Source organism: Bubalus kerabau, chromosome 1, assembly GCF_029407905.1.
Source record: "Bubalus kerabau isolate K-KA32 ecotype Philippines breed swamp buffalo chromosome 1, PCC_UOA_SB_1v2, whole genome shotgun sequence".
In the NCBI taxonomy this organism is placed as follows: domain Eukaryota; kingdom Metazoa; phylum Chordata; class Mammalia; order Artiodactyla; family Bovidae; genus Bubalus; species Bubalus kerabau.
Window position 1 is genome coordinate 123,368,330 of NC_073624.1, and position 15,461 is coordinate 123,383,790.

Below are 15,461 nucleotides of genomic sequence, written 5' to 3' on the forward strand. Positions count from 1 at the left end.
TTTATGCAATTCAAGAAGTTCCCCGACATATGCATCCCCACTTGAGAGGAATACCGAGTTCCTAGGCACACTTCATTCTGAGCTCTTTTGCCCCTCCTCATCTCAGGATGAGGGTCGATTCTCCTGCTTTGTCTGGAAAGGAATCCTGACATTCCAGTCGCAAATTAAGAGGAGGCTTGTCTCACATTGAAACTCGACAGGAAACCCCGTGGGTCATGCCACAATCCCAAAGACACTGATTTCCCCATTCACTCGAGACAAGGCCTGATTCGAAAGGAACCCCAAGTACTGAGTCGCAACACCAAGGGGCACTAACACCCCAGTTGCATCCTCCAGAAAAAGCCACAGGTTCCAAATGCAACTTGACAAGAGGCCTGAAACCCCATTCACAACTCGAGAGGGAAGTCGAGCTCTATGCCTCAAGACAAGATGAGGCCTGCCTCCCCTGTTCAAACTACACAGAAACAGAGATCGATGTCAGAAATGAAGAGGAACCCTGAGGTTCACGCCTCAACTCGAGATGAGGCCCTATTCATCCCTTCAGCAACACAAGAGGAATCCCGAGGTGCCCCTCACAACTCGAAGGCAGATCTGACTTCCCTGAGGAAACACGAGCGGGTCCCCCAGGTCCCCATGCAACTTGAAAGCGACCCTAAGCTTCCCTCTACCTCTCCACAAAAACCATGGAATTCTCCCCTCCATGCGAGATGAAGCCCTTTTTCACTGCAGTGTTTCCCAAGAAATCCCAAGTTCCCTCTTGGAAGTAGAAAGGGAAGTTCACAACCTTTATGAAATCCCAGAAGCTTCCCGAGATACCTGTCCCCACTCCAGAAGAACGCTGAGTTTCACGCCACAACCCAAGAAGAGCCACTTTATACCCTCCTCAACTTCAAATGAGGGTCAATTCACCTGCTTCGTCTGGAAGGGAATGCCAACGTTCCCATCGCACCTCAAGAGGAGGCCAGTCTCAAGTTGAAACTGGAGAGGAACCCGTGGGTCTTGCCCCAATTTGAGAGACACGGAGTTCCCCATCCACTCGAGATAAGGCCTGATTCCCTTGCACCGATTCGAATGGGACCCCAAGAATCAACTTACAACACAAAGGGAGGACTTATACCCCGGTTCGAAATTCGAGAAAAGCCCCAGGTCCCAATTCAACTCCACTGGAGGCCTGAAACCTCTTTTACAGCTGGAAAGAAAAGCAGAGTTTCATGCCTCAACACAGTTGAGACCTGACTTCCCATTTGAAACTGCAGACACACCCCGAGATCCACATCAGAACAGGAGAGGAACCCTGAGGTTCCCGCCTGAACAGGAGATGAGGCCCTCTTCCATTGTACTGACACCAGAGGAATCCTGAGAGGCCCCTCCCAACACGAAAGGATTCCTGACTTCCCATAGGCACCATGAGAAGTTCCCTGAGGTCACCGTGGCTACTCGAGGGACCCCACAGTTTCCTGCCACAACTCAAGAAAGACCTCGAGATTCTCCCTTCAATATGAATTGAGGCCCGATTCGCCTGCCATGACTCGAGAGAAATCCCACGCTTCCCATCTCAAATCTAATGGAGACTGGACTTCCCTGGGGCAACACGGGAGGCTCAGTTGTTCCTGGTCGTATCTCTAGAGAAACCCCAAACTTCCCACCGCAACTCAAGAAAAACCATGAGATTCCCCCATCATCGCTAGATGAAGCTGTTCTTTCTTGGAGCACCTAGAGAGGAATCCCGAGTTCCCTCTGAAAACTCCATAGCAGTCTTGACTCCCTTAAGGCCACTTAAAGGAGTCCGGGAGATACCCGTTGCAACTCAAGAGTAAAGTTCTTTGCTTCAACTCGAGACAAGGCCTGACTCCCCAGGGGAACCTTGAACACAACCCGAAGATCCCTGTCCCCACTGGAGAGGCACACAGAGTTTCTGGACACAAGTCTATCTAAGGAATATTTACCCTGCAGTGACTTGGGAGGAATCCCAAGGTTCCTGTCTCAACTCGAAATGAGACCTGACTTCCCTGAGGCAATACGAGCGGGATGCTAAGGTCAAAGTCGCAACTCGAGAGGAACACCAAACTTCACGCCGAGCCTCTAGAAAAACCAAGGGATTCTCCCCTCAACGCGAGATAAGGCCCTTTCCCATTGCAGGGTCGCAAGAGAACTCCCACATTCCCTCTTGAAACTTGAAACGGTTCTCGACACCCTTTATGAAACTCAAGAAGTTCCCCGACATACCCATCCCCACTTGAGAGGAACACCAAGTTTCCTGACACACCTCAATCTGAGCCCCCTTGCCCCTCCTCATCTCAAGATGAGGTTCAGTTCCCCTGCTTTGCCTGGAAAGGAATGCCAACCTTCCCGTCGCACCTCAAGAGGAGGCCGGTCTCACATTGACACTTGAAAGGAAACCTCATGGGTCGTGCCACAATCCCAAAGACACCGATTTCCCCATCCACTCGAGATAAGGCCTGATTAGAATGGAACCCTGAGTACTGAGTTGCAACACCAAGGGGCACTGACACCCCAGTTGCATCCTCCATAAAAAGCCACAGGTTACAAAATCAACACAACAAGAGGCTTGACACCCCATTCCAAACTCAAGAGGCAAGCCGAATTCCATGCCTCAACACAAGACGAGGCCTGCCTCCCCAGTTCAAACTCCACTGAAACCCCGAGATCGATGTCATAATTGGAGAGGAACCCTGAGGTTCTGGCCTCAACTCAAGATGAGGCACTATGCTCCTGCACCGACTGGAGAGGAATCCAGAGAGGCAACTCGAATGGAGACTTGACTTTCCTAAGGCAACACGAGGGGTTTGAGGTCACCTTCACAACTCGAAAGAAACCACAAGTTTTCTGCAAGGAATCGAGAAACCACAGGAGATTCTCCCCTCAACGCAAGATGAGGCCCCTTTCCACTGCAGCATCTCAAGAGAAATCCCACCTTCCCTCTTGAGCCTCCAAAGGGTACTTGACACACGTTAGGCAATGCAAGAAGTTCCCCCAACAAACACGTCTCCACTCGAGAAGAACACTGAACTTCCCGCCACAACTCAAGAAGAGCCCCAGTTTCCCCTCCTCATCACGAGATGAGGGTCCATTCCCTTGCTTCGTCCACAAAGGAATCCCGATGTTCCCATCACACCTCTGGAGGAGGCCAGTCTCACCTTGAAACTCCAGAGGAACTCCAGGGGTCGTGCCACCATTTGAAAAGACCCTGATGTCTCCGTCCACTCGAGATAAGGCCTCATTCCTCTGCAATGATGCGAATTTCACACCGAGGATCAACTCACGACATGAAGGGAGGACTGAGAGCCCCGTGGCACCTTTAGAAATAGACCCTGATCCCTACCTCAACTCGACAGGTGGCCTGACACCCCTTTTCCAATTCGAGCAGGAAGAGGAGTTCCATGTCCCAACAAGAAAAGACATCTGACTCCCCAGTGGAATCTCCATAGGGACCTCGAGATCCCTGTCAGAGCTGGAGAGGAACCCTGATTTTACCGCCTCAACTCGAGATGAAGTGTAGTCGCCTGCACCAACTCCAGAGGAATCCCGAGAGGCCCCTCACAACTCAAAAGGATTCCTGACTTCCCAGAGACAACATGAGAGGCTCTCTCAGGTCTCCGTGGAAACTCGAGGGAACCCACACTTCCTGCCGCAGCTCGAGAAACAGCTTGGGAGTCCCTCTTCCATGTGAATTGAGGCCTGATTCCCCTGCCGTGACTCCAGAGCACACCCGTGCTCACCCTCGCAACTTGAAAGGAGACTTGACTTCCCTGAGGCAACACGAGAGGCTGCCTGAGTTCCCCGTGGTACCTGGAGAGGAATCCTAAGCCTCCCGCCGCAACTTGAGACAAACCACGAGATTCCCCCATCAACGCGAGATGAGGCCCTTTTCTCCTGCAGCACCTTGAGAGCAATCCCGAGTTCCCTCTCAAAACTCGAGAGGAGGCTTAACTCCCTTCATGCAACTCAAGGGGGCCCAGAGATTCCCATCAAAACTCGAGATGAAAACCTAGTTTCCAGCCACAACTCGAGAAGACCCCCGTGTGTCCCACCTGATCTGGAGATGAGGGCCCATTCCCTGCTTCAACTCAAGAGGAATCCCAACTTCCCCTCAAACCACAAGAGGAGGCCTGTGTCACCAATTGAATCTAGAGTGGAACCTCGTGGATCCTGCCACAAGGAAAAAGGATGCCGAGTTCCCACTCAGCTCCAGATAAGTCCTGATTCCCCTGCACTGGCTCCAATGAAACACCGAGTATCCTCTCATGACAGGATGGGAGGCCTTTCGGCCCTGCCTATCCTCTTGAAAAAGCCCAAATTCCCCGCCTGAACTCGACCAGAGGCCTGACACGCCTTGGACAACTCGAGAGGAATGCAGATTTCCATGCCTTGACACCAGACGAAGCCTGACTCCCTAGTTGCCTCTTGATAAGAAGCCCGAGATCCCTGTCGTCACAGGAAAGGAACACTGAGTTTCCCGACTGAACTCTAGACACGGCCCTATTCATGGGCAGTGACTCGAGAGGAATCCTGACGTGCCCCTTGCAACTCGAAAAGAGACCTGACTTCACTGAGGCAACACAAGCAGGTCCCTGAGGTCCCCATCGCAACTCGAGAGGAACCCAAGTTTTTGGCCGCTACTCGAGAAAAATGAGATTATCCCCTCAAGGCGAGATGAGGCCCTTTTCCAGAGCAGTGTCTCGAGAAAAATCCCACTATCCCTCTTGAAACACGAAAGGGAACTTGACACCCTTGATGCAACTCAGGAAGGTCCCCAAGATACCCATCCCCACTCGAGAGGAACACCGAGTTTCACACCACAACTCAAGAAGAGCCCCGTTTTCCCCTTCCTCAACTTGAGATGAGGGTCGATTCCCCTGCTTCGTCCGGAAAGGAATCCCGATGTTGCCGTTGCCCCTCAAGAGGAGGCCAGTCTCACCTTGAAACTCGGGCGCATCCCCGGGAGTCATGCCTCAATTTGAAAAGACCCCGATTTCCCCAGCCATGCCAGGTAAGCCTGATTCCCCTGCACTGGCTCGACTGGAACCCCAAGGATTGACTCAAAACACGAAGGGAGATGTGACACCCCATGGCACCTAGAGAAAAAGCCCCAGACCCCTAGGTCCACTCGACAGGTAGCCTGACATCTCTTAGAAACCTCGAGAGGGAAGCAGAGTTCCATATCTCCACACGAGACAAGGCCTGACTACCCTGTTGAGACTCTATAAGAACCCCGAGATCCATGTCAGAACTGGAGAGGAACCCTAAGGTTCCAGCATCAACTCAAGATGAAGCCGTACGCCTCTGCACCAACTAGAGAGGAATCCCGAGAGGCCCCTCACTAATCGAATGAAGACTTGACTTTGCTGAGGCAACATGAGAGGGTTTGAGGTCCCCGTTGCAACTTGAGAGGAACCCCAAATTTCCAGCTGCGACTGGAGAAACCCCAGAGGATTCTACAGTCAACGCGAGATTTTGCCCCTTTCCACTGCATTATCTCGAGAGAAATCCCACCTTCCTTCTTGAGCCTCGAAAGTGTACTTGACACCCTTTAGGCAACACAAGAAGTTCCCCGACATATCCGTCTCGACTCAAGAGGAACACCGAGCTTCCCACCACAATTCAAGAAGAGCCCCGGGTTCATATCCTCATCTCGAGATGAGGGTCCATTCCCCTGCTTCGTCTGCAAAGGAATCCCGAGGTTCCCGTCGCACCTCAGGAGGAGGCCGGACTGACATTGAAACTCGAGAGGAACTCCAGGGGTCGTGCCACTGTATGAAAAGACCCCGATGTCCCCGTCCACTCGCGATAAGGCCTCATTCGCCTACAATGATGCGAATGTCACCCCGAAGATCAACTCACGACACTAAGGGAGGACTGAGGGCCCTATGGCGCCTCTAGAAACAGCCCCTGATCCCTACCTCAACATGACAGGAGGCCTGACACCCCTTTTCCACCTCGAGCAGGAAGCGAAGTTCCATGCCCCAGCACTAGACGACGTCTGCCTCCCCAGTGGAATCTCCATAGGGACCCAGAATTCCCTGTCAGAGCTGGAGAGGAACCCTGAGTTTCCCGCCTCAACTCGAGATGAGGCCCTAGTCGCCTGCACCAATGTGAGAGGAATCTCCAGAGGCCAATCACAACTCGATAGGATTCCTGACTTCCCAGAGACAACATGAGAGGCTCCCTCAGGTCCCCATGGCAACTTGAGGAAACCCACACTTCCTGACGCAATTCGAGAAACACCTTGAGATTCCCCCTTCCATGAGAATTGAGGCCTGATTTCCCTGCCGTGACTCCAGATCACTCCCGAGCTTGCCCTTGCAACTTGAATGGAGACTTGACTTCCCTGAGGCAACACGAGAGGCTGCCTTAGTTCCCAGTGGTACCTGGAGAGGTTACCCAAGTCTCCCACCGTAACTCGAGACAAAGCACGAGATTCCCCCGTCAACGGGAGTTGAGGCCTTTTTTTCCTGCAGCGCCTCGAAAGCAATCCTGAGTTCCCTCTCAAAACTCGAGAGGAGGCTTGACTCCCTTCATGGAACTCAAGGGGGCCCAGAGATCCCCGTCACACCTCGAAATGAAAGCCAATTTTCCACCACAACTCGAGAAGAGCCCCGTGTGTCCCACCTCATCTGGAGATGAGGGCCCATTCCCTGTTTCAACTCAAGAGGAATCCCAGCTTCCCTTCGCACCACAAGAGGAGGCCTGTGTCACCAATTGAATCTCGAGTGTATCTGGTGAATCCTGTTGCAAGGAAAAAGGACGCCGAGCTCCCACTCAGTTCCAGATAAGTTTTAATTCCCCCGCATCGGCTCCAATGGAACACTGAGTATCCTCTCACGACAGAATGGGAGGCCTGTCGGCCCTGCCTATCCTCTTGAAAAAGCCCAAATTCCCCACCTGAACTCGACCGGAGGCCTGACACCCCTTTGACAACTCGAGAGGAATGCAGAGTTCCATGCCTCAAAACCAGACTAGGCCTGACTCCCTAGTTGAACCTTGATAGGAAGCCCTAGATCCCTGTCGCCGTGGGAGAAAAACACTGAGTTTCCCTACTGAACTCTACACACGGCCCTATTCGCGGGCAGCAACTCAAGAGGAATCCTGACATGCCACTCGCAACTATAAGAGAGACCTGACTTCGCTGAGGCAACACGAGCAGGTCCCTGAGGTTCCCGTTGCAACTCGAGAGAAACCCAAGTTTCGTGCAGCATCTCGAGGAAAACCATGAGATTCTCCTCTCAATGCAAGATAAGGCCCTTTTCAAGAGCAGTGTCTCAAGAGAAACCCCACGTTCCCTCCTGAAACGTGAAATGGTACTTGAAAACCCTTGATGTAACTCAGGAAGGTCCCCGAGATACTAGTCCCCACTTGAAGGGAAAACAGAGTTTCACGTCACAACTCAAGAAAAGCCCCATTTCCCGCCTCCTCAACTCGAGATGCAGGTCGATGCCCCTGCTTCATCGGAAAAGGAATCCCGACGTTGCCATTGCCTCTCAAGAGGAGGCCGGTCTCATCTTGAAACTCAAGCGCATCCCTGGGAGTCGTGCCTCAATTCAAAAAGACCCCGATTTCCCCAGCCACTCCAGGTAAGCCTGATTCCCCTGCACTGACTCAACTGGAACCCCGAGGACCAACTCAAAACACAAAGAGAGGTGTGACAGCCCCATGGCACCTTGAGAAAAAGCCCTAGACCCCTAGGTCCATTCGACAGGAAGCCTGACACCTTTCAAACCTTGAGAGGGAAGCAGAGTTCCATGTCTCCACATGAGACAAGGCCTGACTCCCCTGTTGAGACTCCTTAGGAACCCGGAGATTCATGTCAGAACTGGAGAGGAACCCTAAGGTTCTGGCATCAACTCGAGATGAGGCCGTATGCCCCTGCACAGACTAGAGAGGAATCCTGAGAGGCCCCTCGCAACTCAAATGGAGACTTGACTTTGCTGAGGCAACATGAGTGGGTTTGAGGTCCCGGTCGCAACTCGAGAGGAACCCCAAATTTTCTGCCACGACTGGAGAAACCCCAGGAGATTCTCCGCTCAACCTGAGATGAGGCCCCTTTCCACTGCACCATCTCAAGAGAAATCCCACCTTCCCTCGTGAGCCTCGAAAGGGTACTTGGCACCCTTTAGTCAACTCAAGAAGTTCCCCGACAAACCCGTCTCCACTGGTGAGAAACACCGAGCTTCCTGCCACAACTCAAGAAGAGCCCCGGTTTCCCCTCCTCATCTCGAGATGAGGGTCCATTTCCCTGCTTCGTCTGCAAAGGAATCCTGACATTGCCGTCGCACCTTAGGAGGACGCTGGTCTCACCTTGAAACTTGAGAGGAACTCCAGGGGTCATGCCACTGATTGAAAATTCCCCGATGTCCTCGTCCACTCGAGATATGGCCTCATTCACCTGGAAAGATGCGAATGTCACCCCGAGTATCAACTCACCACATGAAGGGAGGACTGAGAGCCCCGTGGCACTTCTAGGATTGGCCCATAATCCCTACCTCAACTTGACAGGAGGCCTCATACCCCTTTTCCACTTCGAGCAGGAAGCAGAGTTCCATGCACCAACACGAGACAACATATGACACCTCAGTGGAATCTCCATAGGGACCCTGAGATCCTTGTCAGAACTGAAGAAGAAACCTGAGTTTCCCGCCTCATCTCGAGATGAGGCCCTAGTTGCCTGCACCAACTCGAGAGGAATCCCGAGAGGCCCCTCACAACTCGAAAGGATTCCTGACTTCCCAGAGACAACATGAGAGGCTCTCTCAGGTCCCCGTGGAAACTCGAGGGAACCCACACTTCCTGCCAAAACTCAGAAACACCTTTAGATTCCCACTTCCATGCAAATTGAGGCCTGATTCCCCTGCCGTGACCCCAGAGCACCCCCATGCTCGCCCTCGCAACTCGAATGGAGACTTGACTTCCCAGAGGCAACACTAGAGGCTGCCTGAGTTCCCCGTGGTACCTGGAGAGGAATCCCAAGCCTCCCGCCGCAACTCAAGACAAACCACGAGATTCCGCAGTTAACGTGAGATGAGGCCCTTTTCTCCTGCAGCACCTTGAGAGCAATCCCGAGTTCCCTCTCAAAACTCGAGAGGAGGCTTGACTCCCTTCATGCAACTCAAGGGGGCCCAGAGATCCTCGTCACAACTCGAGATGAAAGCCAAGCTTCCTGCCACAACTCGAGAAGAGCCCCGTGTGACCCACCTCATCTGGAGATGAGGGCCCATTCCCTACTTCAACTCAAGAGGAATCCCAGCTTCCTCTCGCACCACAAGAGGAGGTCTGTGTCGCCAACTGAGTCTCGAGTGGAACCCCGTGGATCCTGCCACAAGGAAAAAGGGAAAGGACTCCCGATGTTGCCGTTGCCCCTCAAGAGGAGGCTGGTCTAACCTTGAAACTCGAGTGCATCCCCAGGAGACATACCTCAATTGGAAAAGACCCCGATTTCCCCAGCCACTCCAGATAAGCCTGATTCCCCTGCACTGACTCGACTTGAACCCCGAGGACTGACTCAAAACACAAAGGGAGGTGTGACAGTCCCATGGCACCTCGAGAAAAAGCCCCAGATGCCTAGGCCACTCGACAGGAAGCCTGACACCTCTTTCAAATCTCTAGAGGGAAGCAGAGTTCCAAGTCTCCACACGAGACGAGGCCTGATCCCCTGTTGAAACTCCATTGGAACCCTGAGATCCATGTCAGAACTGGAGAGGAACCCTGAGGTTCCAGCCTCAACTCGAGATGAGGCCATATGCCCCTGCACCGACTGCAGAGGAATCCCGAGAGGCCCCTCGAAACTTGAATGGTGAGTTGACTTTCCTGAGGCAAAACGAGTGGGTTTGAGGTCCCTGTCGCAACTTGAGAGCAACCCAAAGTTTTCTGCCACGACTCAAGAAACCCCAGGAGATTCTCCGCTCAATGCGAGATGAGGCCCCTTTCCACTGCAGCGTCTAGAGGGAAATTCAACCTTCCCTTTTGAGCCTCGAAAGGGTACTTGACAACCTTTCGGCAACTCAAGAAGTTCCCCAACATGCCCGACTCCACTTGAGAGGAACACCAAGTTTCCCGCCACAACTCAAAAAGAGTCCCGGTTTCCCGTCCTCATTTCAAAATAAGGGTCCATTCCCCTGCTTCATTTGCAAAGGAATCCCGATATTGCCATCGCACTTCAGGGGGAGGCTGGTCTCACCTTGAAACTGGAGAGGAACTCCAGGGGTCGTGCCACCATTTGAAAAGACCCCAATGTCACCGTCCACTCAAGATATGGCCTCATTCCCCTTCTACTACGCGAATGTCACCCCAAGTATCACCTCATGACACGAAGGGAGGACTGAGAGATCCGTGGTGCCTCTAGAAATAGCCCCTGATTCCTACCTCAACAAGACAGGAGGCCTGACACCCCTTTTCCTCCTCAAGTGGGAAGCGGAGTTCCATGCCCCAACACGAGACGACGTCTGCTTCCCCAGTGGAATCTCCATAGGACCCCGAGATCCCTGTAAGAGCTGAGGAGGAGCCCTTAGTATCACACCTCAACTCAAGATGAGGCCCTAGTCACCTGCACCAACTGGAGAGGAATCCCCAGAATGCCCCTTATGACGTGAAATGATTCCTGACTTCCCAGAGACAACATGAGAGGCTCTCTCAGGTCCCCGTTGGACTTCGAGGGAACCCACACTTCCTGCCGCAACTCAAGAAACCCTTGAGATTCCCCCTTCCATGTGAATTGAAGCCTGATACCCTGCCTTGACTCCAGATCACTCCCGCGCTCACCCTCGCAACTCGAATGGCAACTTGACGCCCTGAGAAAACATGAGAGGATGCCTGAGTTCCCCATGGTACCTGGAGAGGAATCTCAAGCCTCCTGCCGCAACTCGAGAGAAACAATGAGATTCCCCCGTCATCGCCAGATGAGGACCTTTTCCTGCAGGGCCTAAAGAGCAATCCTTAGTTCCCTCTCAAAGCTCCATAGGAGGCTTGACTCCCTTTAGGCCACTCAAAGGGCTCCAGGAGATACCGGTCGCAACTGGAGAGGAGAGCAGAGTGCTTTGCTTCAACTCGAGATGAGGCCTGACTCCCCAGGTGAACCTTGAACGCAACCCTGAGATTGCTGTCGCCACTGGAAAGGAACACAGAGTTTCTGGACACAAGTCTAGATGAGGCCTATTTCCCATGCAGTGACTTGCATAGAATCCCGTAGTGCCCATCACAACTTGAAATCAGAACTGACTTCCCTGAGGTAATATGAGCGGGTCCCTGAGGTCCACGTTGCAACTTGATAGGAGCCCCAAACTTCCTGCTAAGCCTCGAGGAAAACTATGGGATTCTCCCCTCAACACGAGATGAGGCCCTTTCCCACTGCAGCATCTCGAGAGAAATCCCATGTTCCCTCTTGAGCCTCGAAACGGTACTCAACACCCTGTATGCAACTCAAGAAGTTCCCCGACATACCCCACTCAAGAGGAACACTGATTATCTGGGCCCAACTCAATCTGAGCCCCTTTGCCCCTCCTCATCTCGAGATGAGGGTCGATTCCCCTGCTTCGTCTGGAAAGGAATGCCAACGTCCCTGTCGCCCCTCAAGAGGAGGATGGTCTCAACTTGAAACTAGAGAGGAACATGGCGGTCTTGCCACAATTCAAAAGACACGGATTTCCCCATCCACTCGAGATAAGACCTGATTCCCTTGCACCGATTCGAATGGAACCCCGAGCATCAACTCACAACATGAAGGGAGGACTGATACCCTGGTTGCAAATTTGAGAAAAGCCCCAGGTCCCCAGTTCAACTCGACTGGAGGCCTGAAACCTCTTTTACAGCTCGAGAGGAAAGCAGAGTTCTATGTCTCAACACAAGTCGAGACCTGACTCCCTGTTTGAAACTGCAGACACACCCCGAGATTCATGTCAAAACAGGAGAGGAACCCTGAGGTTTCCACCTCAACTCGAGACGAGGCCCTCTTCTATTGCACTCACCCCAGAGGAATCCCGAGAGGCCCCTCATAACGTGAAAGGATTCCTGACTTCCCATAGGCACCATGAGAAGCTCCCTGAGGTCACCGTCGCAACTCGAGGGATCCCAAAGTTTCCTCCCGCAAATTGGGAAAGACCTCAAGATTCCCCCTTCAATGCAAATTGAGGCCCGATTCCCCTGCCGTGACTCGAGAAGAATCCTGTGCTTCCCCTCGCAACTCGAAGGCAGACTGGACTTCCCTGGGGCAACACGAGAGGCTCCCTGATTTCCCCATCATAACTCGATAGAAACCCCAAACTTCTCGCCGCAACTCAAGAAAAACCACGAGATTCCCCAGTCCTCACCAGATGAGGCCCTTCTTTTCCTGCAGGACCTAAAGAGCAATCCCGAGTTCCCTCTCAAAGCTCCATAGGAGGCTTGACTCCCTTTATGCCACTCAAAGGGCTCCAGGAGTATTGGTCGCAACTGGAGAGGAGAGCAGAGTGCTTAGCTTCAACTCAAGACAAGGCTTGACTCCCCAGGTGAACCTTGAATGCAACCCAGAGATCCCTGTCACCACTGGAGAGGAACACGGAGTTTCTGGACACAAGTCTAGATGAGGCCTATTTCCCCTGCAGTGACTTGCATGGAATCCCGTGGTGCCCATCACAACTCGAAATGAGACCTGACTTCCCTGAGGTAATACGAGCGGGACCCTGAGGTCCACGTCACAACTTGATAGGAACCCCAAACTTCCCGCCAAGCCTTGAGGAAAACCAAGGGATTCTCCCCTAAACGCGAGATGAGGCCCTTTCCCACTGCAGCATCTCGAGAGAAGTCCCACATTCCCTCTTGAAACTCGAAATGGTACTCGACACCCTTTATGAAACTCAAGAAGTTCCCCAACATACCCATCCCCACTCAAAAGGAACACCGATTTTCCTGGCACACCTCAATCTGAGCCCCTTTGCCCCTCCTCATCTCGAGATGAGGGGCGATTTCTCTGCTTTGTGTAGAAAGGAATCCCGAAGTTTCCGTCGCACCTCAAGAGGAGGCCAGTCTCACACTGAAACTCGACAGGAACCCTCGTGGTTCGTGCCACAATGCCAAAGACACCGATTTCCCCATCCACTTGAGATAAGGCTTATGCCCCTGCACTGATTCCAGTGGAACCCCAAGTATCATGAATAAATATGAATAAACATTAAAACCATTTTCAGTGAAAAATATCCATATAGAAAAGGCCACACAGATCCCATATTCACCATGTCTGCTTTAAATCCATCAAGTTTGCCCAAATCACTGAAAATCTCAGTAATACTCTTAAAAAGAAAAAAAAAATGGATGGGAAGAAAAGATATATTCATACAATTGAACAATTGCTGAAATGTAAGTGGGGCTGTGGATTACATTATACTGTACAAACCATATGATTTCCTGATTTTGGAGATTATGTGCAGGTTTTGCTGGAGCATGCACCCATTTTGGATAAAACACATAGAGTATTTCAGATGATGTGGCAAATGCAAGCACTTTGTCCCATTGCTAGGTGTTTTCTGTACATTTTAAATTCCTAGAAAGTAAATTATGTCTTAAAACAAACAAGTCAATACCATAAAAGAAAATCAGATTAGACAGGCATGAAACTTTCCTATAGAGGTCAAGACTTACCCAGACGAAGTTCAAGGGAAGCTGTGATTGATGCTCACTGCCCTTGAAGGAGTCCACATGGAATGAAGAAGTACTGTGGGAAGTCTATTAGTCACCACCATGCCTTGGGTCCTCTGGATGACCTGTTGCAGGAGACACAGATTTTACAAAGAAAAGTTTCCCCATAACTTCACAAACAGTTGTTAGACTACATTCAGTAAAGTTGAATAATTTCCAATCAATTTACAATCATATAAAATACTACAACATACAATCCCAGTCAATATACAAAAATCATTTGTGTTTCTATACACTAATAACAATCAGAAACAAAAATTAAGAAAATCCCACTTATTATTGCATCCAAAAGAATAAAACATCTAGCAACAAACTTAATCAAGGACATAAAAGACCAGTAGTCAGAAAGCTAGAAAGCACTAATAAAGAAACCAAAGAAAACACAAATAAACAGAAAACTATTCCACGCTCATGCACTGGAACAATGAGGAATGAAAATGTCCATTCCAACCAAAGCCATCAAGAAATACACTGACTGCAATCACAAAATAATATTCAATGGTCTTTTTCACAGAAATAGAAATATTCCTAATATTAGGCTGCTAATATTGAACAGGACTTTAAACGGCCAAGAAGACTCTGATAAAGAAGAACACAACTGGAGGTATCTTCCTCTCTGACTTCAAACTACATCACGGTCCTGTAGTAACTACCACAGTGAGGAACTGGCAGGAACACAGACACATGGAATCCAGGAAAGAATAGAGAGCCCAGGAATGAACCCACATGTAAGTGGTCAGTTCATGAAAATCAAACCAGGAACAAGTGAAGAGGAAAGGACAGTCTTCTTAAGAAACACTGACAGGAAAACTGGCCACCTACTCGGAAGGACATCAGTGAAGGTCATCCTCTAGATCATCTAACAGAAATTAAACAGAAAACCCGCCATTTTGCATATGGAGCTCTTTCCCTCCCTGAGTCCTGAGACGGACCTCCGGTCAGTGCTCAGCTGGACATATGAAACGTTTACTTCATCGTCATTTTTCCCTCTTGCAGCGCCGCCCTGCTGGCGGGCACTGAGGCAACCCCGCTCCTCTCAGCTGGGACGCAGCCCTGTTACCCAGGAGCCCGAGCCCTGAGAGCCCTGAGGAGACAAAACTGCCGCCAGCTGGTCACCGAGCCCAGTCTGAAGGCAAAGCGTCCTGCGCCCGTGGGTCAGAGGGGGTTTTGGCGCCCCCTGCGGGCCACCAGAGAAGAGCGGGCAGCCCCGCGCTCACAGACCTCAGAGGGCTCACCCAGAAGCAGCTCTGCTGTGAGCACTCAGGCTGGAAACCCAAACTGAAACGGAGCAAAATAGCTCCATGACCCTCCTCAAAACATGGCTAAGGAACAATCAGAGCCTGTATCAAATGCAGCCATAAAAAGGAACACATTTGAGTCAGTTCTAATGAAGAGGATGAACCTAGAGCGTATTAAACAAGCAAGTCAGTCAGAAAGAGAAAAACATGGAATCGAGAAGGATGGGTCTGATTAATCTGTTCACATAGCAGCAACGGATATGCAGACATAGAGAACAGACTTACGGACAAGGGTGGGGAACAAGAGGGAGAGGGTGAGATGAATGGAGAGAGCAGCATGGATGCATGTACACCAAAATTTGTAAATAGACAACCAGTGGGGATTTGCTGTATGACTCAGGGAACTCAAACTGGGGCTCTACAATAACCTAGCTAGAGAGGTGGGGATGGATGGGATGTGGGAGGGAGATTCAAGAGTGAGGGGACACACGTACACCTATGGTTAATTCATGTGGATGTATGACAAATCAAGCCAATATTGTA

The 15,461-nt window shown here is 51.2% G+C and overlaps 1 pseudogene; it reads right to left on the minus strand.

The window, feature by feature from the left end:
- Positions 1–15,461, minus strand: part of LOC129657477 (coiled-coil domain-containing protein 3-like) — a 63,195-nt pseudogene that overhangs the window by 31,654 nt on the left and 16,080 nt on the right.